The sequence below is a fragment of the Vulpes lagopus genome, chromosome 4, assembly GCF_018345385.1.
Source record: "Vulpes lagopus strain Blue_001 chromosome 4, ASM1834538v1, whole genome shotgun sequence".
Classification (NCBI taxonomy): Eukaryota; Metazoa; Chordata; class Mammalia; order Carnivora; family Canidae; genus Vulpes; species Vulpes lagopus.
The window spans coordinates 27,934,421-27,957,343 of record NC_054827.1 but is presented as its reverse complement, the minus strand read 5'-3'; positions in this window follow the sequence as shown (position 1 = coordinate 27,957,343).

The window sequence follows — 22,923 nt, the reverse complement described above, 5'->3', positions numbered from 1 at the left end:
ATCCTGAAGACAGCCATGGGCATAATGATGCCAGAACAGTATAGATTAACTCAAGGGAGTTAAAAGAATAGGAACATATATGATTAGAAAGTGGGAGGGGCACCAAGGTGGCTCAGTGGTTGAGCATCTGCCTTTGACTCAGGTCTTGATCCCGGGGTCCTGGGACCAAGTCTCACATCAGGCTCCCCACAAGGATCCTGCTTCTCCCCCTGCCTATGTCTCTGCCTCTCTCTGTGTGTTTCTCATGAATAAATAAATAAATAAAATCTTTAAAAAAAAAACTTTATAAAAAAGAAAGAAAGTGGGAGAGTGATTTATGGGCAAAGACCCACAGAACTAAATACTGTCCATATAGGTTACTTGAGCAGGAAGCCAAGCTCGGAAGTGACAGTTCAGTAATTGAAGAACACAAGAGGGAGAAGAGTATTGTAAGGGGGTAGAAAAAAAAAGGTTAAGTAGGGGCAGTGGAATGTAATAAAATGCCCTTGTTTGTATATTTTAAAGACCCTCAGAGACAACCCTCTGAATTCCAAATTAGCTGAGTCATCCCAATGGCCCCTCAAACTTAAAAGGATCAAAATGCCTAGCCGTAAACCCCTGAAATGATTGTGTTTGCAGCTCATAGAGGAGAAAGTAGAGAATAAAAATTCTGATTTGATGTCGAAATCTTTCCACTTACAGATGGTGAAAAATATTAGATCATGAAGGAGGTCCCTGAGGAAATTGACAGAAATCATTGTGAAGGTCTTAAAAAATCAGACTGCCCAAAGCAACAGAAAAGGCAGCAGGGAGAGAAGGCCTGTGTTAACAGATGAAAACAGACACGCAACATCCGTCATCTCTCCTCTCTTCAAAGAGCTAGTCCGGCACATCCCTATTAGCGGCACCAACATTTCTCATTTTCTTCCTTCTTGCTGGTCAGCCAATTGCCAGTTCTAGTTTCATTTTTTTTTTTTTTTTGTCAATTTCATCCTTTCCATTTACCTTTTACATGTCACCCTTTGCCTGTCAGGGTGACAACTCATAGAATTTCTGAATTCTGTCTTTGTCCCTAGTACCTCACCTTCGTACCCATTTTTCATATCAATATCAGATGTATTCTCCTACTGTACAACTTTAGTTATGTCACTTCGTTTTTCCAAAAAACCCCTTTTCCTTAATAGAACTATTCCAGCTAATAAATCATAAAGGTATGATAGGGTATCACTATATTGCAATCCTCAATGAAATAATATATCTAACATTGATCATGAACTTAAAATCATTAGCTAAAGATCTAAAAGGAAGCTTAATCATGGAAGTTTCAGGCTGACAATCTGAAGCCACTGATCGGTTTTAGTATGACAAAAAAGAGAGACAAAGTACATCCTGATGGAAGAATACAATTTAACTTACGCAGAATTCTTGCCAATAAATCAAAACTGAATCTAGCCAAATAGCTAGATATAATTACTGGATAATATAGGGGACAGAGAACAGTATTAAACTAAACTATGGTGGTGCAGTCAGCAAAATATAGATTATGGAAAAATTCAAGGTATCAATGACCCAGTTTCTTAAACAAATAAAAGGCAAAGAAAAAAAATAAAGACGAATCCATAGATTCAATGAGACTAGAGATATATGAACAAAGGCAACGTGTGGACCTAGTTTATATTCTGAACCAAACAAGCTATACACAAGACATAATTACAGGTGACGTTTAAAGTCTGCCATATACTTGACAATATAGTATGGTAAATTACAGGAGCAGAGGTGGGATTCAGGGGAAACTGGGTATGGATTTAGGTGAAAGAAAATTGACGTGACAATTGCTAAAGCTCAGTAATGGTATGTGGATTTCATCATACTATCTTTTCTATATATATATATTTCCATATTTGAAATATGCCACAATAAAAAGGTTTGGTTTTTTTTTTTTAAGTCAACTGACAAAGAAATTTGGTACACCAATTTTGTTGCACCAAGGTAATCAAGAGGACTTACTGGAAGAGTCAAGTAAAATGCATGGCTGGAGAAGTGGGCTGTTTAAGCATGGAAATTGGATCTTTGTTTTTCTTTTTTGCTTCTTCCATATGGCAAGAGTTTTAAGTTCACTGATTCTCTAGGTTTTCTCCCCATTTCCTATTAATTTTGTGGTTTTGCTTTTTTTCTCTACCATATGCAGCTCATAAGTCATTCAATATTTGGTGGCAGCAATGATTGGGGATTTGGTTTTATGGTCTGGCCATTTGATGACTTCTGTTGGATAGGTGGTATAGATCTTTTTGCTGTTAGATGAAAAACAGCATAGTTGTTAGTTATCTGTTAGCTAATCTGTTAGTCACCTGTTTGACTATTTGTGAGTTCAAATCAATTAAGAATTTTGTGGCCACTGAAGAAGAGGAAAACTCTGGACAGTGAATTTTTGTGTTTCTATGTTGATTTGATCAATACCTGAGATTATAAGCACTCTCTATGTGTGTATGTCTATAATTCAAGAAGACTTTGAATTCTTTTTGTTAAATATGAAATGTTTTCCTACCCCCAAAGGGTTTGCTAAATTAGATTATAATGTATCTTGAATTAAAGGAGCTTTGTTCATATTGATTCATAGAGATAATATTTTCAAAATATTCATAAAATGAGGAAATTGATCTTATAAAATTAAAATACGTGGGACTTTTAAGAAAAAAAATTCTTATAGAAACAACCAGCTCAAAAATATTTTATATAAGAATACACATTTACAATTAAGATGAATCCTTGGTTTCATAATTCAGGTTTAAGAAAGAAAAAAAAATCAGCTATGTGGCATTTCCTAAAATTTATCAGCATAAAATACAAGAGAATATTTTGTTTTTATAAAATTAAAGTTTGTTTTCTCATAAAGAAACTAGTTGAGTTAAAAGTTCTAAATATTTTATATTGGATTATTTATCAAGAAAAAGCTGTTATTCCTATATAATACGTAGACTATAAAAATGTTACTTGTTGTTCAATTAATTTTAGTTTTTATCCAGAAACTTATCATCAGTAATATATATAATGTATTAGCTTGAACACAATATCCTTATAGAACATGTTATTCCTAGATAACATAAAGCTTTAAACTAACATTGAATGAATTAATAAATAACCACTGGACACCCAGATAATTTTAAGTATGACTACATTTTAAAGCATAGATATTAAACATAATTGTAAATGTATATACGTGATAAGGAATATCTATCTATTTGAGTCATGTTAATAAATATATTTAGTTTTTCCAGTGTAGGAATATGTAGAAGGGAAGTGATTGGCTGTAAAATGTGTGATATGTGTATTTGTGAGCTTTGCTAGTTTGTTAAAATGCTTATATATGACAATTCTTGATTATTTATCCTCTAATTTTCTCTGTGAAATAGAAGTTAGTTACTTTGATACTATACTGGGAACAATGGTGACAGAGAAGTATGCATATGTAGGCCAAATAATGGACTATGGTTTTGTTTATCAAGATAAAAAGAGTCTTTTTTTTTTTTTACAGTGTCTGGTTGTTCCAGAATTCAAAGCCTGAAGAGGATAGTAAAAGACAAACACTACATGGATGCAGAAAGGTATAGAAAGGTTGCAGAAAAGACACTTTTATTTCCCTTGGTTTATAATGTCTAATACTGAAAAGCAGTAAAACATCCTAAAATTTTTATGGAAGTCGGCTTGGTATTGATGGATTTATCCATAAGAAAAGTTTTCTGTGTATTCTTTATTGCCAAATATTATGCTTACAAAAAACTAGAATTTGATTTCCTGTTAAAATAGTAAATTTTAGAGCACTTTAAAAAAAGATTTTATTTAAATTCAATTAACACACAATGTATTATTGGTTTCAGAGGTAGAAGTCAGTGATTCATCAGTCTTATATAATGCCCAGTGCTCATTACATCACCTGCCATCCTTAATGTCCCTCACCCAGTTACCCCATCCTCCCACCCTCCTTTCTTCCAGGGACCCTCAGTTTGTTTCCAGTGATTAAGAGTCTCTTATGGTTTGTATCCCTTTATGATATCATCTTGTTTTATTTTTTTCCTCTCTTCCCCTATGATCCCGTTTTGTTTCTTAAATTCCACATATGAGTGAGATCATATGATAAATGTCTTTCTCTGATTGACTTATTTCGCTTAGCATAATGCCTTCTAGTTCCATCCATGTCATTGCAACTGACAAGATTTCATTTTTGATGGCTGAGTAATATTCCATTGTGTATATATATATATATACCCCATCTTCTTTATCCATTCATCTGTTGATGGACATCTGGGATCTTTCCATAGGTTGGCTATTGTGGACATTGCTGTCATAGATATTGGGGTGCAGGTGCCCCTTCAGATCACTCCACTTGTATCTTTGGAGAAATACCCAGTAGTATAGTTTCTGGGTCATAGGGTAGCTCTATTTTCAACTTTTTGAGAAACCTCCAGAGTGGCCGCACCAGCTTGCATTCCCACCAACAGTGTACAAGGGTTCCCCTTTCTCCACATCCTAGCCAACATCTGTTGTTTCCTAACTTGTTAATTTTAGCCATTCTGACTGGTGTCAAGTGGTATCTCATTGTGGTTTTGATTTGTATTTCCCTGAAGCCAAGTGATGTTGAGCATTTCTTCATTTGTCTGTAAGACATCTTTTCCAAACATTTACTCATGCCCAAATACTTTATGGAGAGTCAAGAGAAAAGGCTGCATATATAGTTACCCCCAAGTTACTATCATCAACATTATACAGCTTTCACATAATACCAACAACTTCTACATAATAGTTTGTGGCTTCAAGTTTCCTGATGCAAATTTCTTTATAGAAAAATAAAGAAATGAAAAAGAACCCAATATTTTCATGGTTATTAAATCAACTTATACCAAATCTCTAGAACAAATCCATCAAGCTAGTTGGATGGAATATGTTAGGTCAATGTCATGGGTACTATTAAAAACATTTGTTTTGATAAATACAAGCTTTTTCACAATAACGTATTACATATTTGCCACACTAGGCTCCTGTAATTATACATAAAGAACAAATCGGGGTGTTTTGAAACTTTGAAGATTCTCTTCAACCACTCAATTTTATAGAAAAGAGAAATGAGAAACACAAAAGTTAGGTGACTTATCTAAGGTTACATAGCTAGTTTTTAATAAACTCCTGTGCACTACTCATTTTATCTAGTCAAACATGGGGATGAGAGCTATGTCTGTTTTTGGAGACTTGGTCCAACTGTTTTTTTTTTTTCTGTTTAGAAATTAAAAAGACAGCATAGACAAAATGAGGTGAATAGCAATCATCTCCCATACTTCAGAATTAGTAATATTTTTTTCATATTTGCTTCTAGTCTATTTAGCTTCAACACATTTAAATCTTACTGAAAGACCCTGTTAAATATCATCCCAAGTGTTACTTGTTTCCTCTTCTCCTGAGAGTAACCAGTGTGCTAGGTTTGAGATGTAATTTTCTAGCTCAGTACTGTCCACTAGAAATATAATGTGAGCCACATATGTAATTTTAAATATCTACAAACCATACTTTAAAAAGAAACCAACCCTCCCACAAAAAGTGCAATCAATTTAAATAATATATTTTAAATTATTCCTAATATATCCTAAATATCATTTCAATAGGAAATCAACAGAAAAGAATGTTAATGTGCTATTTTACTTCCTTTTTTATCAGAAATCTTCAAAACCAGTGTGCAGTTTATACTTAATAGCACATCTCAATTTAGATTAATGACATTCCAAGTGCTTTCTTGCCATACATGGCTGTGGCTAGGAACTGACTAGCCCAGCTTTCATCCATTTTATTTTTTTATTTTTTTAAAGGTTTTATTTATTTATTTATTTGAGAGAGACCGAGCATGAGAAGGGGGCAGGAGGCAGAGGGAGAAGGAGAAGCCGACTCACTGCTGAGCAGAGAGCCTGATGTGGGGCTCCATCCCAGGACCCTGAGATCATGATCTGAGCTGAAGGCAGATGCTTAACCAACTGAGCCTCCCAGGCACTCCTCTTATCCATTTTAAATTGTTTTCCCATTTACATGTATATTATAGTATTGTTTCTGAATTGTGAGTTTAAATTTATATAAGTATTTTGCTGCTGGTATCATTTTCTACTTTTATTTAACATAGTATTTTTAGGATCTATTTGTGACGATGTATGTAAATCAAATTAATATACTTAAAGTGCAATGCTGTATCCCGCTATATCCAATTTTATATATATAAATAAAATATAAAACACTTTATTTATTCATCCCCCACTGACATACATTTAGGTCATTTTCAACATTTTAATTCTTATGGATAAATAGGCAGTGAACATCATTGTACTTGTTCATAACTTCTTAATTTTGCTGACTAGGAGAGAGATGTCGAGGGAAATTCAACAACTTCTTCAATGTCACAAAGGAGTATCCACATATTTCTGACCCAAGGGAAATTATAGGATAAGAGACTTTCATTGGGAGGGATAATCCAAATCACTTGAGTGATATTTCTAAATCTCACAGCTCTGCACCTCACACCTATCCTAACCCTTAAACCTCCATACTAGTTTAAATGTACTGGAAGATGAGATGGTGATAGTATTAAACTTTATCTGAGCCCTGGGTTTGATAGTCAAGAAATCTCCCCATTCTGTTATATTCTGGGAATAGGCTACCCACAAAGGACCATGCTGCCGTTGCATATTCCAAGATAATGCTCATGAGTCCCACTGTCCATCTTTCCTCCTGACTCTTTCATTTATTTGCTACTATAATACCTCACATTTTCTCACAGATTTTCTCTCTAGGACATCTTTGAGGTGTTCCTCATTAAAGAGAGTTATCCCTATTGCAATAGCCTGAAAAAAAATATCTCCTTAATTTATAGTACATTTGTCTTTCACAGCAGGGGTGTTGTGACCTTGGACAGTCTTGCACCCATTTGCTCCACCCAGGATAAGAGGCCAGTGAATCTGATTCCTCATGCCTTGCTCTACATTATTGTCCATTGACAGTATGCCAAGGATTTGACTTAGATTCCTTTTGAGTATTCAGTTGATTTCTGGTTTTGGCTTCTTTGGTTTCATATTTTAACCATTTGGTGATCTCTACGAACAAGATCAATGGTTTATAGAGATCTCTCTCTGGGGTGAGAGACAACAAATAGTCTGGTTTGTTCATCTTTTCTGCTTGTTTATCTACCTGTCTATATAGAGTTCAAATAAATTAAAGATTCATACCCACTGTGAAGAAAACAGCTCTTTGATATGAACCAGTAACTTTTGCAATTATGTGCTTTTGCTTGACTCATGGCTGAAATTTTATAATTGAAGCTATAAGGTATCTCTATGCCTGCATGATTATGCATCTGTAATTCAGAAAGACTTTTACCTCTCATTGTGTGGTGTGTAATGATGGTTTACTATGTAAACCATGGTCTCTACGTAAGATGGTTTACTAAATCAGATTATAAAATTTCTTAAAGGAGCTCTATTCTGATGGTTTAGCAATAAGTTAGCATTTATGTAAATTCAATATTCCTAATAGTCCCAGAAATTAAGGAAATTGAGTCTCTGATACTTTAATGTGCTAGACTTAAAAATTATCTTTATAGAAAGCAACTTGGATAGGCTTTAGGAATTAAGGTCATATAATTTAGATAAAGCTTTGGCAAACAAGATCTGTTTAATATTTAATAAAAATAGCCATGTCTTCTCTGATTACATTTAAGAATAACATATACATAGATTTTTGTTCTACTTGGAAATGTTCTACATGAACTCACACAGGTTTACTGATTGATCAAGCCAGTACCAGTAATGTTTAAGATTGTTAATGTTTAAGATATGAAAAATGTAAATTTGTGTTTAACCAAATAAAGTCATTATAATAACAAACTTTATTTTAACAGTAATTATGTTTTATAGTATGTCAGCAGGAGGATAATTTCTAAGATCCCTAGGAAACTTAAAACCTTAGGTTTAGGTTGAGTTAACTAATAAATATTAATTGAAGGCCTAGATCATTTCAAAGTAAGATGGAATACTGAAACATTAATATATAAGCATAATTTTAAGCTTATATACTTTTTTGCCTTTTATTTTACATGTTACAGAGGGACTATACATTTGAGTTTGTCAACAAACAGTTCATTTTTACCACTTTGAGAAGTTGTATTATAAGGATGTGTATGGTTATGAGAAGCTATGAGTTGTATATTCATGAGCTCAGCTCATCTACTGAAAAGTATTGGTGTGTGACAGACAGTTCACAGCTATCTGCTTCCTAGCTTTCTCTGTGAAATGGAAGTTACCAAGGCTAAATAATATGTGAGTGAAACTCTAACAGGAGCAGGAGCAGCAGGTCTGCCCAACTTTGTGTGCAAGGTATGCAGGACACATTTCTGTTAAAGAAAAAAAGAGTGATTTTGTTCTAAGGTAAAATGACGGTATTATCTTGTAGGACAAAACCAGAATTAATATAGAAGGTTCATGGAAAGGAAATTTTATTCACTGTAGTCAAATCTAGCTAAGGTTTGATGGTTTTATTCATCAGATTTTTTAAAAAGAGCTTATGATTACATTTGTCTGCTTTACCAAAAGACTATTGTAAAGGCTTTTTTTTTTTTTCTTTCAACTGAGTGATCTGATAGAATGAAGGAGAATGATATTCCTCTTGAACAAAAAGGGGGACTGATAACGAACTTTAGCCCTCCACCCTTTTGTGTTCTGGGAAATGCTAACCACAGAGGACCACACCTGCCTTCCCCTGTTCCCAGATAAGAATAGCCTCTGCCTTCTTCTCCAATCCCATAAGACTCTCTGTCCCACCTTCCTCATGATTCTTGTTTACCTGCCTCTTTAAACCACAGGTTTTCTTTTCTTTGAGACAATCTTTATTAATGAATGGTCTCCCTAGTACAATAAATAGTCTGAATAAAGCCATCTCTTTAATCACCCAGTGCATTTTGCCTTTCACAGGGCTATAATCCTTAAATTAAGTGACCTTGGCAAATTAATTAATGTAATAAGCAATGCATGTTTAAAAAAAAAAGATGACAAAATCATCTATTTTGTGATGACTTTTATGGATATAAACCTTAGAGAAGGATTTGAAGGTGAGGAAGGGAAGAGAAAGTTTAGCCTCTTGACAGCAGCCCCTTGAAAACCAAAATGCTTCTCCATATGCACCACCCCAGGGGAGGTCAGAAATAGTCAGAAACAAAGAAATTATTACTGAATTTCCAATACCAAATCAGACATTTTTGAAAACAGCTGAAGTAGTAGCCATCAATGCAAGTCTTTCTACTGTAGGAGCTGGAATTTATGATACAGGTTTATTAAGATCCAAAGGGCTGACAGCCAGGAAGGACTTACAGCATACCCTTTATGTCATGAACCACAGAGAAAGGAATTACGAGTAATGATCAAAGAGCAGTTTCCTACCCCCAAGGTACAGAGGTTCATCCAAAGTAGGAAGGAAGAATCAGGGGATCAGAAATAATTGGTTGGTGCCTTAGAATGAATCCACAGTTAAAGATGGATTATGTAAACATTGGTAGAAATCCAAGGTCCTGGAAGAGAAAACATGCTGCCTGGCCTGCTAGGGTGTATCAGGCCTCAGAGAAGAACTCCAGGTCTGATGGAAGCTGAGGGAGGTATTTGGGAATCAGAGGGTCAATGTGAGCCCCCAATATGGGGTGGAAAACTCAGTGATGCTAAGAATTCCCCAACCCCCAAAGAGGAGCACAGAAGTGCTAATGATCTCTTCTGTTGGGTTGAGGTGATAGAGAATGTCATCTGGGGTCCAGGCCAGGGTCTCAGATAACTGCAGCAGATGTAGCAGGACCAGAAATGGGTTACTAAGACCACCTGAGACACACTACACCTCAGTGATGGTCAAAGAGGGCAGAGTGTAGCCAGGAGGCCAGACAGCCCTCATCTGATCCCAGAACAATAAATCAGAATAAGTCAGCCATCTTGAAATTACATAACATCAGGGAAAGGCAGCTAAATAGAGAAATTTCTGCATTGAATCAACAGACAGAGAAGATACAGTTTCTAACTAGAAGTGAAATAATGACTTTGAATTGACATGATGAAGTTTTTGCCTACCTCATGGAAATGGGTACTTACAAGCTACATTAAGTTCAGTTAAAAAAAAAAAGTCAGATCTTTGCACATCTGCATCTATGAATGTAAAATATTATTACCTACTGTGAATTATAGATGAGTGAAACTAGCCAAGAAACAGGAAAGAGAGATTGTATTCAATTGAAATAAGATTGATCACAGCATAAGAATGACTATCAGAGTTTTCTGGAACCTGATCCTAGGCAGAGGTCAAGGACAAAGGAATTTGATTTTAAGAAACAGCATGATACAAGGTTCACTCCTCTCTAGGAGAGAAAGCATAGAAGAAAAGGTGGCAGATTCTCTACATCCTAGTAGAGAATATTTCTTTTTCTCTGACTCCAGAATCACCAGCAAACCACTGCGTATGATGTGCCTTCCTTGGTAGAAAATAGAACTAAAAAGGGAGAAGAAATGGGTAGGAAATATCAGAAAGGGAGACAGAACATAAAGACTCCTAACTCTGGGAAATGAACTAGAGGTGGTGGAAAGGGAGGAGAGCGGGGAGTGGGGTGAATGGGTGATGGGCACTGAGGGGGGCACTTGATGGGATGAGCCCTGGGTGTTATTCTGTATGTTGGCAAATTGAACACCAATAAAAAATAAATTTATTATTCAAAAAAATACAAGGGTTATTCTAAGTGTAGGGTTGGCATTTCCCACATATATTGTATCCTAACAATCTGGAAATCTGGACATCTAGAGTTCCACAGATATGGATGTATTTATAGGGGAAAATGTGACCGAATATTTGTAATTCAGTATAATTCTTGAAAGTTTAGGCTGTCCAGTTACTAGACTCACACAGATAACCGATCTCAGCTCTCTGGCCAAATACTCCTCCCTCTGAACATAAATAAAAGAGCAATCTAGCTTCCAGAATGTCCCCTGGATTCTTGGTTTTCATGAATTAGTTTACTGAGATTAATCATCCTTAGATTTTTTTTTTTGCATAAATTGGAAGATAGATTGTCTTGGTTTTGCTTTTTTTTTTTTTTAGACCATCTGAAACACACATACATACACAGCACCCTGTACATAGTGATGGCTTCACCTCAAGCTCCTCTAGTTCTCTGGATCTTGGTCTATTTGTTGAACCTACTCTTGGAAAAATCCTCCACAAAGAAACAAAACTGCTAACAGTTTGAAATGCTTATCTCTTAGAGAAGGAGCAACTCTTACCAATATCAAAATCTGAACCCGAGGAAAGAAATGCTGATAATGACATAGCAAGCTGCATCCAGGTGGATGAGAGCGATATCTGAGGACTACAACCCTTACTGGACCCACCTAAAATCATATTATCTAATTGGTAACTTCATCTATGTATAACTTGACCCTGATGGGACCAATAAACATTTGTCTGATTAGGTATCAAAGTTAAGCTTTTGGGGCATGCAGATAAAAGTGTAGTGCATTTGACGGAAGTTTGGAGATACATACCATAGGGTATGTTAAATATTCAGCTGGTATTCATGATCATTTCCTTTTTTTTTTTTTTTAAGATTTTATTTATTTATTCACGAGAGACACAGAGAGAGGGAGAGAGAGAGGCAGAGACACAGGCAGAGGGAGAAGCAGGCTCCATGTAGGGAGCCCGAAGTGGTACTCAATCCCTGGACTCCAGGATCCTGCCCTGGGCCGAAGGCAGGTGCTAAACCACTGAACCATGCAGGGATCCCTCATGATCATTTCCTAAACAGAAACAGAACCTCAATGAACAGCTCTTTATGCAAAAAGCAGGATAGATTGGAAAGAACAGGGGTTGAAGGCAGACAACCTAATTGTAGCATGTTTTCTAATGGTGCCTCTAAAAATCTGTTCATAGACTCACCATGAGTCAGATTTTTCAACACAAGCAAGACTGGCTTTTCCTAACATAAAATTCTGTTCCTGTGTTTTCTTGCCTGATGATGCCTTAGCTATAAGTATACAAACTTCTGTGAGAATCTTGATGCGAACAACTTACATTTCATTGAAAAAGGAAAATAATGTTACTGCTTCAGCAACAACTCTGGCAACATAAGACAATACAACAACCCTGGTCCTTTCCCAACAGGACAAACTAAGCAGACCAAGTCTATTACACATTCTCCTGTCTCCTGGCAGGAGCTCTCATGGAGTAGGGAGACGAGCCCATCCTCTGACCAGAACAAGATTCTAGCACCTGCATCACTTTGCTCTGAGCCTTCTGCCCTTCTTTTTCTTCTTTCTCTTTTTAAATTACTTCAGGAGTCCTGTTCCATTAAAGCACACTCAATCTGAGCCACCTCTGACAAAGATGTATAGGCCTCTCGTGCAGGCTAATAATTTAACATCCCAAGCAGGCTAATACTCTTGCCCCTTCAAACTTGTATTCTTGGATCATTTGTTCACATTTAATTGGAGGAGAGGTTGAAAGTAGCCTGGAGGAAGGACAGAGAAGGACTCTAGCAGCAGGCAGCTATGCTCAGACTCTCTCCCTTTTTCTGCACAGTTATTTCTGGCCCCAGACTTATACACACCCTGAGCCAAGCAAAAGCCCCCACCATTCTCTGGGCGGATTCTTCATAATAAGAAGTTAAAAGAACATCTTATGTTTCTGAGCCATAATCCTAGGGGCTCTCACCCCCTTTTCTAAAAGGTTTGTGAACCTCTTAGAAAAATAGGTATCATCTACTATCTACAGTTTCTCCATATGAGGTAAAAGCTCTACCACTTCCTAGCTGGTGACTTTGGACAATTATTTACTCTCTCCGTGCCCCAATTTCCAAATCTGTAAAATGGGAAAAATAATAATAATACCTACATCATAGAGTTACTGGCAGATTTAGAGAAGTTAACATATTTAATATATTTAGAACAGTGCCTGGCACAGATTGAGCTATAAAATGAACATTTGCTTTTATTAGTAGAGTATGAAGAATTTGAATAACTACAATTCCCCCAATATCTGTTCATTTTCAAAAACATTCAGTCACTACAGTACTGTTTGTTGCTCCTCATAAATTGGCATTTTGCTCGGTTGGCCCATTCCTTAATTGGGTTCTGAGTCCATAAGAGATTACCATGCTGAAGTGTGATATAAGAAAAAAGTAGTCGATTAAGTTAAGTAGTAGAAAAAAGTAGTCAATTAAGTCAACTCCATGCTTTGAGTTGTCTTCTCAAAGCATGGAGCACTCAGATGGATATGCAAGCCTTTCTTGGGTACAGGAAGAATCAGGACAAAAATCCCTTGTGGTGGCAGTATGAGGCAGAGGTCAAGGACTGGGGGCTGTTAAGAGAAAACAAACCCAGCATTTGAAGAAAATACAATCACTATCTTGAAGAGATATCTGCACTCCTATGATTTGTTGCCCATCTCAGGGTATGCACAGGCTGAGATTTAGGCTCCTCTATACACTTGGGGTTAGAGACTCTAAAGGTGCATTAACCACTTGACCCTGACTTCCATTGCCTCAAAAAGGGATGTCCTCCTCGGGGGCCACTGGGCAAGAGCTCAGGCCTGTATCCTCAGCATCTGGCAGCCTAGACCCTACTGCTGTGAACCCCGGGGCCTGACCGATCAGAACTCGCTGCTGTCTTATTGTGGATGGACAGATGGACAAATGGATGGATGATGAATGGATGGATGGGGATGGATGGAGAGCTATGGATGCTCAATGTCCTACACACACAAATAGCTGAGTGGAAGCATTTCAGTAAGCATGATAGCCTGTGGCAAGAATATATGTGTGTCTGTGTGGACAAAATCTTTACATTTTAAGGTTTGGAAATATTCAAGACAAAATGCCATGGAAGCAGTAAGCCAAGGACAGAGCCATGTCTGGATTCCAAATCTCAGGATGCGTGAAGGACTGTGCTTAAACGGCCTAAAGGCCCTGTTGACTCATCTGTTTGGGCATTGGTTCAATAAAGCACTGAGCAAGTATAAACAAACAAACAAACAAACAAAATGTTGCTTTACAAAGATGGAGGAAGTTCTTCATTGTCGAAAATCAATACCCCTGTCCAATCACCTCATGACAGTTTCTTGAGGCTTCTCTTTAGGACTGGAGATCTAAGTCACTACATAAGACTATAATGCACCTGATGGGCACAAGATGTCACATCAACCTGGCACCAGCCAAGGAAGGCAAACTATAGAAATCACATCTTCCAAATGTTAATCTGACACTGTAAACAGCAGCAGGGGTCTCATTTACATGAGCAAAGCACTTTAACTATTTTATTTTAGCAACTTTCCTATGGAAGAAAAAAGATGATTCAAGATGCTTAATGGCAAAGTTTAAACATAATCTCCACAGCTACTAGGTTAAGAAATAATACAGTTTCTGCCCTTGTGTTCCTTTTTCTTCTTGGAATTAATTGTTCATTGACCAAACTATATTATTATTCACAATAGCCAAGACATGGAAACTACCTAAGTGTCTATCAACAAATGAATGGATAAAGTAGGGTATAGATATATGTGGAATGTTAGTCACCCATAAAAAAAGAAAGAAACCCTGCCATATCCAACAACATGGATGGACCTTAAGGATATTTCTAAGTGAAATAAGTCAGACAGAGAAAGACTAATGCTGTATTGTCTCATATGTGGACTCTAAAAAAAAGCCAGACTCTGAAACAAAAAATAGGATTGTGGTTGCGGGGGGCTGAGGCATGGTTGCTAGGGGGCATGTTGGTCAAAGGGCATATACTTCCAGTTATAAGCTCTGGGGATTTATGTACAGTGTGGTGACTATAGTTAACAATATTGTATTATATACCTGAAAGGTGCTATGAAAGTAGATATTAAATGATTTTACTACAAAAAATGGTACCTATGTGATGTATGATAAATGATGGATGTGTAAACTAATCTTATTGTGGTAATCATTTCACAATATATATGTGTATCATATGATCACTGTACTCCTTAAACTTACACAACATTATATGTCAACTACATGTCAATAAACTTGGGGTGAGGGTAGGGAAGAAAATATATCCAAACCTACATATTCAATTACTGCCTTAACACATGCATCTCTTAAGAGGCTATTTTTTTTTTCCAGCGATGCTGCTATATTTGAAAACATTTTTGGAAACATAGAAATTTTCAGAAAGCCAAATTAGAAGGCATACATGAAAATAAGTCATCTTTTTATTTTTTTACTCCAATTTCTGTTGGACAGGAGTTTTTTTCACTGTATTTACTAGATGTGGTTCTGGAAGTTTTTCAGCTACTTTTGAAAAGAAACTTAGAAATGAAAACTTCTATTTTTCTACTGCTGAAGTTGTCCAAATATCAGTTCTGAAAGTGGCAGCAACATTTGAATAAGATATTTAACTTATGGGCAGCCTGGGCTCAGCGATTTAGCACCGCCTTCAGCCCAGGGCCTGATCCTGGAGACCTGGGATTGAATCCCATGTCTCCCTGCAGAGAGCCTTTTTCTCCTTCTGCCTATCTCTGCCTCTCTCTCTCTGTGTCTCATGAATAAATAAATAAAAATCTTTAAAAAAGATATTTAACTTATATCTTGAAAGTGATATAGAATGTCTACAGTTTTTATTAAGAAAATAAACTGCATTACTTTGTAGTCATTTTATCAATCTTGTGTATTATTAAATCGCTGTATTTTCTAGGTAAGTCAAATTCAATACTCGTGACTTCACCCCCAAAAATGAATAAAATGAAATTAGCCATGTATTTATTCCACGACGGCAGTCTATGTTTTAACGAGAATATTTGTAAAGTAATTCTGAGTTCTTACTCTGTGAATGCAAGTCATCAGTACTAAAGTCAGCAAATAAGACAGCTGCCCGGGACAGACAGGCAAGGTAAAGGTTCTAAACAAGTGCTTAATGACAGTATTTGAGGAGCTATTTCTGTTCTCTGCCTTGTAGTGGCTAATTTATCCTTCATACCACATTCCTTGATAGAAGTGGAAATGCGCTACTCTGAGGATGCTGACTGCGCTGTGGTGACAGCCAAGTGGCTTGCATCCTAGTAGAACTGAGATCTCAGAATTGCATTCTCCCATGCATTTTCACCAGATTCTGCTCAAGGGACTCTTATGTATTTATCATTACAGTTTTACCCCTGAAGAGGTACTCAACTAGGTTTGCCTTCAAATTCCAATCAGTATGAGTTTGTGGAAACACAACAAGCAGTTGTGGAGAACATTTATGGAGAAGGCAGGTTTTAGGAAAATTACAAGGAAAATCCACAGCTTCTCATGCCTAATACTAAGCCTAAGTTTGGGAAGTGTCAAGAGTGTGTGTGAACCTACAAACTGCTGCACAGGCATCTAGTCGACCTCTGGCATGGCAAAACACTAGCTAGAAAGTAGGAAACAGCACAAAGCCAATTCTTGGCTAATTTTAGATACTGGACATGAGAAATGCCATCAACCAGTTCTATTGGTAAAATCATGTTAGCTCTTTCTTTTATTTATATATTTATTTTTTTTTAAAGATTCTATTTATTTATTCATGAGAGACACAGAGAGAGGCAGAGACACAAGCAGAGGGAGAAGCAGGCTCTCTGCAGGGAGCCTGATGTGGGATTCATCCTGGGACCCCGGGATCATGCCCTGAGCCAAAGGCAGATGCTCAACCACTGCTCTTTCTTTTATTTTACCAAGAAAAACAAAAGTTTTTAATAGCAAAATCCTTAAACATAACCCCTCATGGTCTGCAAGATTAATAGTTTCAGTGAGGCTTTCTCCTGCTGGAACATTAGGAAGACCATAACAGAGTATAGGAAAATGTTAGCATTATTCACTCAATTAGCAACGGTTATTCCATACTTACTATATACCAGACTCCATAACAGCGCTGGAGAGACAAAGTAAATTAAGACATGAATATGGCCTTGAAGGGCTTACCTTTTAAAAGAAACAGATAAATAACATCCCCACATGATAGGGGGGCTATACAACAGGAAGAACATCTTCTAGGTTTGAGGACAACCAACTATGTGGGGGAGTTACCCTTCATAAAATAATTTACATTTGAGATAGCTTAACGTTTGAGAATTCATTGTAAGGAATTAGGGGAAGAAGAGTCTAGAATAGCTTTACTCTGGGGTTGAAAGCACAGAAGCACTTGGCATATTGGGAGGTGTTGATAGGTTAAACTATGGAAATTCATATGTAGAAGTCTTAACTTCAGCACCGTAGAAAGTGGCAGTGATTGGAAATAGGGTCATTGCAACTGTAATTAGTTAATTTTGGATGAGATTTTACTGGGGCAGGATTTCCCCTTATATAATGGGGAAATTTGGACAACACAATCACAGGGGTGAAACACAGTGGGGATGAAGACACAGATCAGGAAGGTGCAGCAGAAGCCAAGGCACACCAAGGATTGCCACCAACCACAGAAGCTTGGGGAGTGGACCGGGTCAGATTCTCCCTCACAGCCTGAGCTCAGAGTTGTGAGCACACTGGGTCTCAGACCTGTAGCCTGCACAACAGTGAGACAACCCATTTCTGCTTTTTGTTACCTGGTTTGTTGTCTTTTTTAAAGGCAATATTAGGAAGCAAACACAGGGGGAATGGCAAGAAGTTCTGTTTGGTTGTTTGTGTAGATGTGAGGTAGAGAAGGAGGACCATTAGGAATGAAGCTGGAAAGAAGACTAGGCCCTTATCCAGAGTCCTTCTTTGTCAAACTGAACACATTCATCTCAGACTTGTTGATAAGACGGAACAGTGATTTTTAATGAAGGGATAAAACACTGGGGAAAGTGAGAAGCTGGAGGCGTAAGCAGGTGGCAGAAACCATAATAAAGAGCCCTTAACCCAGAGTTCACAGACTCAAAAAAAGAGTAGAAGACTGTGAGACCCTTGAAATTTCAGGTAAAATTTTGTGTAGTCATAAATCATTATATCCTATTAGTTAAGTGCACAAATTTCGAAATTGGGCATCAGTTCCAAATCCCCATTCAAACACATACTAGCCCAAGGCCATCATCAAGTTATTTTTCTTCCCTAAGGCTCAGTTTCCTTAACTAAGCAAGGGGGATGACCCCATACTATAGGTTGCTTATGAGACTATAATGGTATATCGGACATAAAGTACTTAGTACAATGACACAGAATAAATGTTCTTTCCTAAATGTCTCCTATTATTGTTTAATTATTTTCATCATCCTGGTGCAGGTGACACCTCAACATTGAATTCCTAGAGATCACTGTCACATTAAGGTTTTGATGCCTTCAAAGCCCACCTCTTAATGAAGATTATGGCAAACAAAGATCCATATTAAAATTGGCTTAAATAGGTAAGATAAATAATGTTTCTTTATTATGAACACACTGTTTTAAAATTCAGCATTAATAATAATTCTATCAGGACTCCTGGGTGGCTCAGTAGTTGAGTGTCTGCCTTTGGCTCAGGTCGTGATCCTGGGTTCCTGGGATTGAGTCCTGGGAGCCTGCTTCTCCCTCTGCCTCTCCCTCTGTGTCTCTCATGAATAAATAAATAAAATCTTTAAAAAAATATATTAATTCTATCAAACCAATAGTTTCCAGAGGGGACGGGTGTGGGAAGGAAGGGTCAAATAGATGATGGGGATTAAGGAGCACGCTTGTGATGAGCATTGAGAGATCAAAAAAAAATACTATCCTGAAATAATCCAGTGAAAATAATAATAATAATTTTACCTGCAGTGGAGATAAGTGAAGAATATGATTAAGATCTGGTTACTGGGAAAAGTTCTTTGACTCTTCGGGGCTACAGTGACCAATGAAAACTGTCTGAGAAATAGTCCTATACATGTTAAAGCAGTAAACAAGTGTGTGGGGGTGTGTGTGCATGTTTGCATGCACAATATAGCTATGGCTGCTTCAACATCATTAAGTATTGTTGGTTAACCACTGAACACAAGCCTTGACAAATCTGTTTCAAAAGAATGATGTATGGCAGCTAACATCCAAATTCACACTAACAGATTGCAATGGATTTGTGTTCCAATACTTTATCTCTAAATTCCCCACAATTTTAAAGTAGCTTTTAATTGGAGATGATCGGTAGTCATGTCATATACTATTTTAATTCCAGATTGCAGTTCTGATTATATCATAAACATTTAGGGCATCTGCTAGTGAGGGTAAAAGATCTCCATCTTCTTAATACAAAGGCCTTTTAAACTCCTAGTTGTGGAAGAGAGAAGCTACTATTTTTTTTATTGAGTGTCTGGCCCAAGATCCCATGCTCATTGGAGTCAGATTTAAGCCAGTCTGACACAAAGCTTTCATCTATGACATCTCACTGCCTTTCCAACTCTGCATTAATGACATGAAGGTAAGAACAAAGAGAGGAGGATTAGTACTCCTGGAGTACCTACTAAGTACTAGACACTTTGGCAAGGATTATCTCATTTCGTTATCACATAATTACCTCCATTTTTCAAAGTTTACTCCATTAAAATGGGATAGAGCCAGGGGGACTCATTTTCTGACTCCAAGGTCATTGTTCTTTCCTCTACACAAGAGAAGACCGCCTCCTCAACTCCCCCCAAATATCCATGTTTAGTTTTTTCTCTTATGACATAATCTCATAAATTGTCCTTTACTGTCTTAGATTGGGTTCTCACAGATATAGATCTCATATCAAGAATCAGAGTGCACAGTTGCTTTGGGAAGTACTTCTAGGCAGGCTCCATAGGGAAGTGGGGGAGTGAAACCAATAAAAGGCAGGTTGATGAATGAATTACCACTGGGGGCACTGGGGTGCGATCCATAGGAGTTTCTTAGAGACTTCATAGAGCACATCCGAGTTGGGATGAGCCAGCCACTCACTCTGGTTAGTTAATAGTTGAAAGCTCTTCCTGGAGGCTCAACTCCCTGGCTTTTATAGCTGGGTGCCCACAGAAAGCCCTCAGGCAGAAAGCTGAAGGTGCTTGTCTTCTGAAGTCCTGGGGGAATAGTGAGTTCCCAGAAGATAGGGGGCAGGGCACAAAGATGCACAGTGCTTGCTACAATTATTGTCCTTATTTTAAAAATATTACAACTGAAGACCAGAGAAACTGAGGATTATAAATTGGCTAACAGTGGATTCTGCTGGACACCATCGCTTATCCCAAGCAAATGTGTTTCTGATGGTGAGAAAGGATGAATATATTAACCTCCCTATGAACACAGCCTCTACTCCCAGTGAGGAGTTATTTTCACCTTTTCATACTGTTTTACTTTCAGTTATTAGCTTTCAGTTCATGAGTTCTTAACCTGTGAAACAGTCAAGAAGGCAGAAAGTCTCCTTTCTGCCTTATGGTAACACCCCTCCACCACCACCACTCCAGACCCATTTCAACTTAGTCACCTCTGTAAAGACTCTATTTCCAAATGGGTCATATTCTGAGGTACTGAAGGTTATAACATCAATGTATAAATTTGGAGGTAATATAATTCAGCCCATAACAGTACTTATAGGAAGAAGTAAATTAGACCCATAGAAACTGATAATTTATTTTAGATTTTTAGGTTTAGGAATAATCTTGGGTTTTTGGCATTTACGATAATTGTCATATTTTTAAAAATTTGACATTTTGAAATTCTGAAAGATTAGTCTTACAAGCAAAATGTAAAACATAACTGAGTCATTGATTTTAGACTTGGAGTTTTAAGTTGAACAGTATGAGTTTTTGGCTAAGTTTGTAAATAATATTAGAATGTCTTTAAAGAACTTAGATTCTCTATATTTTTAAAGTATAATTTAATAGATTTACATGCAATGTCAAAGCATATGGGAAAGTTTTACTTGCTGAACATTTCTTTAAAATATGTGAAAATAGAATCTATTATGTTACATTTATAAATGAAGTTTAAAACGTTTTAGGAGAGTTTAGCCAAGTTTGTAAATAGGACAGAATATTTAGGAGAATGTAAAAATATTAATCAAAGTTTCCTTGGAAGTTATTGTTAAATGTTACTAGATTTATAGCTATAATAATGCTATTTTTAAGTTGAACTTAAAAGCTTAAGGGAAAACAGCTTTTTAATTTTTCATTTTAATAAATTGAATATTAATTTTTTAAAAGCAGCCACCAATAGCATTTCTTGCACATAAGTCTGTCCTCAAGAATGCAAAAATCTCGGGATCCCTGGGTGGTGCAGCGGTTTAGCGCCTGCCTTTGGCCCGGGGCGAGATCCTGGAGACCCGGGATCGAGTTCCACGTCCGGCTCCCGGTGCATGGAGCCTGCTTCTCCCTCTGCCTGTGTCTCTGCCTCTCTCTCTCTCTCTCTGTGTGTGACTATCATAAATAAATAAAAATTTAAAAAATATATTTTAAAAAAAAGAATGCAAAAATCTTATTTCAGGACTAAGAATATCATGTGAAAAAGAGCTACATTTTTAACTTAAAATTCTATTTTCCTCTTATTACAAAAGTAATGCATACATATTATAGAAACGTTTTCAACATCTAAAAACATTTTGAAAGATCTGAAAACATTAATGAAAAAATAATAAAACAAAAAATATATAGTCAAAGATAATAATTACAGTAATTACAGTAATAATTATGCTTCCTTGTAGGAAGCATCTGGAAATGTCAGTGTTGTCATTGTGTGGTTTCCAGACCAAGGCAGTAGTGGCACCTGGGAGTAAGTTGGAAGGCCAACACTCCCTCTTCCCTCCACCCTCCAGACATACTGAAGAACATTCTAGGACAGGGGCCCAGCAATCTGGTTGCAACAGTCTCTTCAGGTGATTCTGTCCTACACTAAATTTTGAAATCTGACACATGTCATAATTGTTTCCACAGCATAAATACCTATGAATGATATTAATCGCTCAAAGGATTTTTTTTGTGATTTGATTTATTATTATTATTACTATTGTTATTTTTACTAACCCGTAAACTTTATTTAGATTTCACAAGTTTTATCTGATTAAGTCCTTTTCTACTCTAGGATCCAGTACAAGATCCTACATTACATCTACTCATCACGTCCCCTTTGTCTCCTCAGTTCTGTGACATTTCGGCCTTCCTTGTTTTACAAGACCTTGCTATTTTTGAAGAGTATTTGTGAAGTATTTTGTTGAATGCCCCTCATTTGGGGTTTTCTTGTGATTATTAGATTGGGGTTATGAGTTTCAGGGAACAACACCAGAGAGGTGAGATACCCTTCCCATTGCATCCTATCAGAGGGTATGTAATAGCATCATGATTTATTACTAGTGATGTTTACCTTGACCACTTTGGTTAGAGTGGTGTCTGCCAGATGTCTCCACTGTAAAGTTACTATTTTTCCTTTTCCATACTTCATTCTTTGGAAGCAAATCACAAAGTCCAGTCAGAATTCAAGGGAAAAAACATTAAGCTCTACCTCCCAAAGGGGATAGTACCTCCATAAATTCTTTGGATTTGTTCTGTAAGAAAGATTTCCTCTCCTTCATTGATTGATTGACTGATTGATTTACATCAGTATGGATTCATGGACATTTATTTTATTCTTTGGGTTATAATTCAATACAACATTTATTTATTTCTTCCTCGTAGCCTGATAGCTTTGGTCTGCTCTTTCAGATTGGCTCCTATCTTTTCCAGCTTGACTGAGGTATAATTCACCAGTAAAATTGCAATATATTTAACATGTACAACATGATGATTCGATATACATGATGAATATATACATATATACATAATGAATGTATATACATAATGAATGGATTCCTACCAAGTTAATTAGCACATCTATCAGTTCACATAGTAGCTTTTTTGGAGAAAGGGATAAAGACACTTAAGACTTATTCTCTTAGCAAATTTAATTATATAAAACAATATTATCAACCATGGCCATAAAGTAGATCCTCAGACCTCATTCAA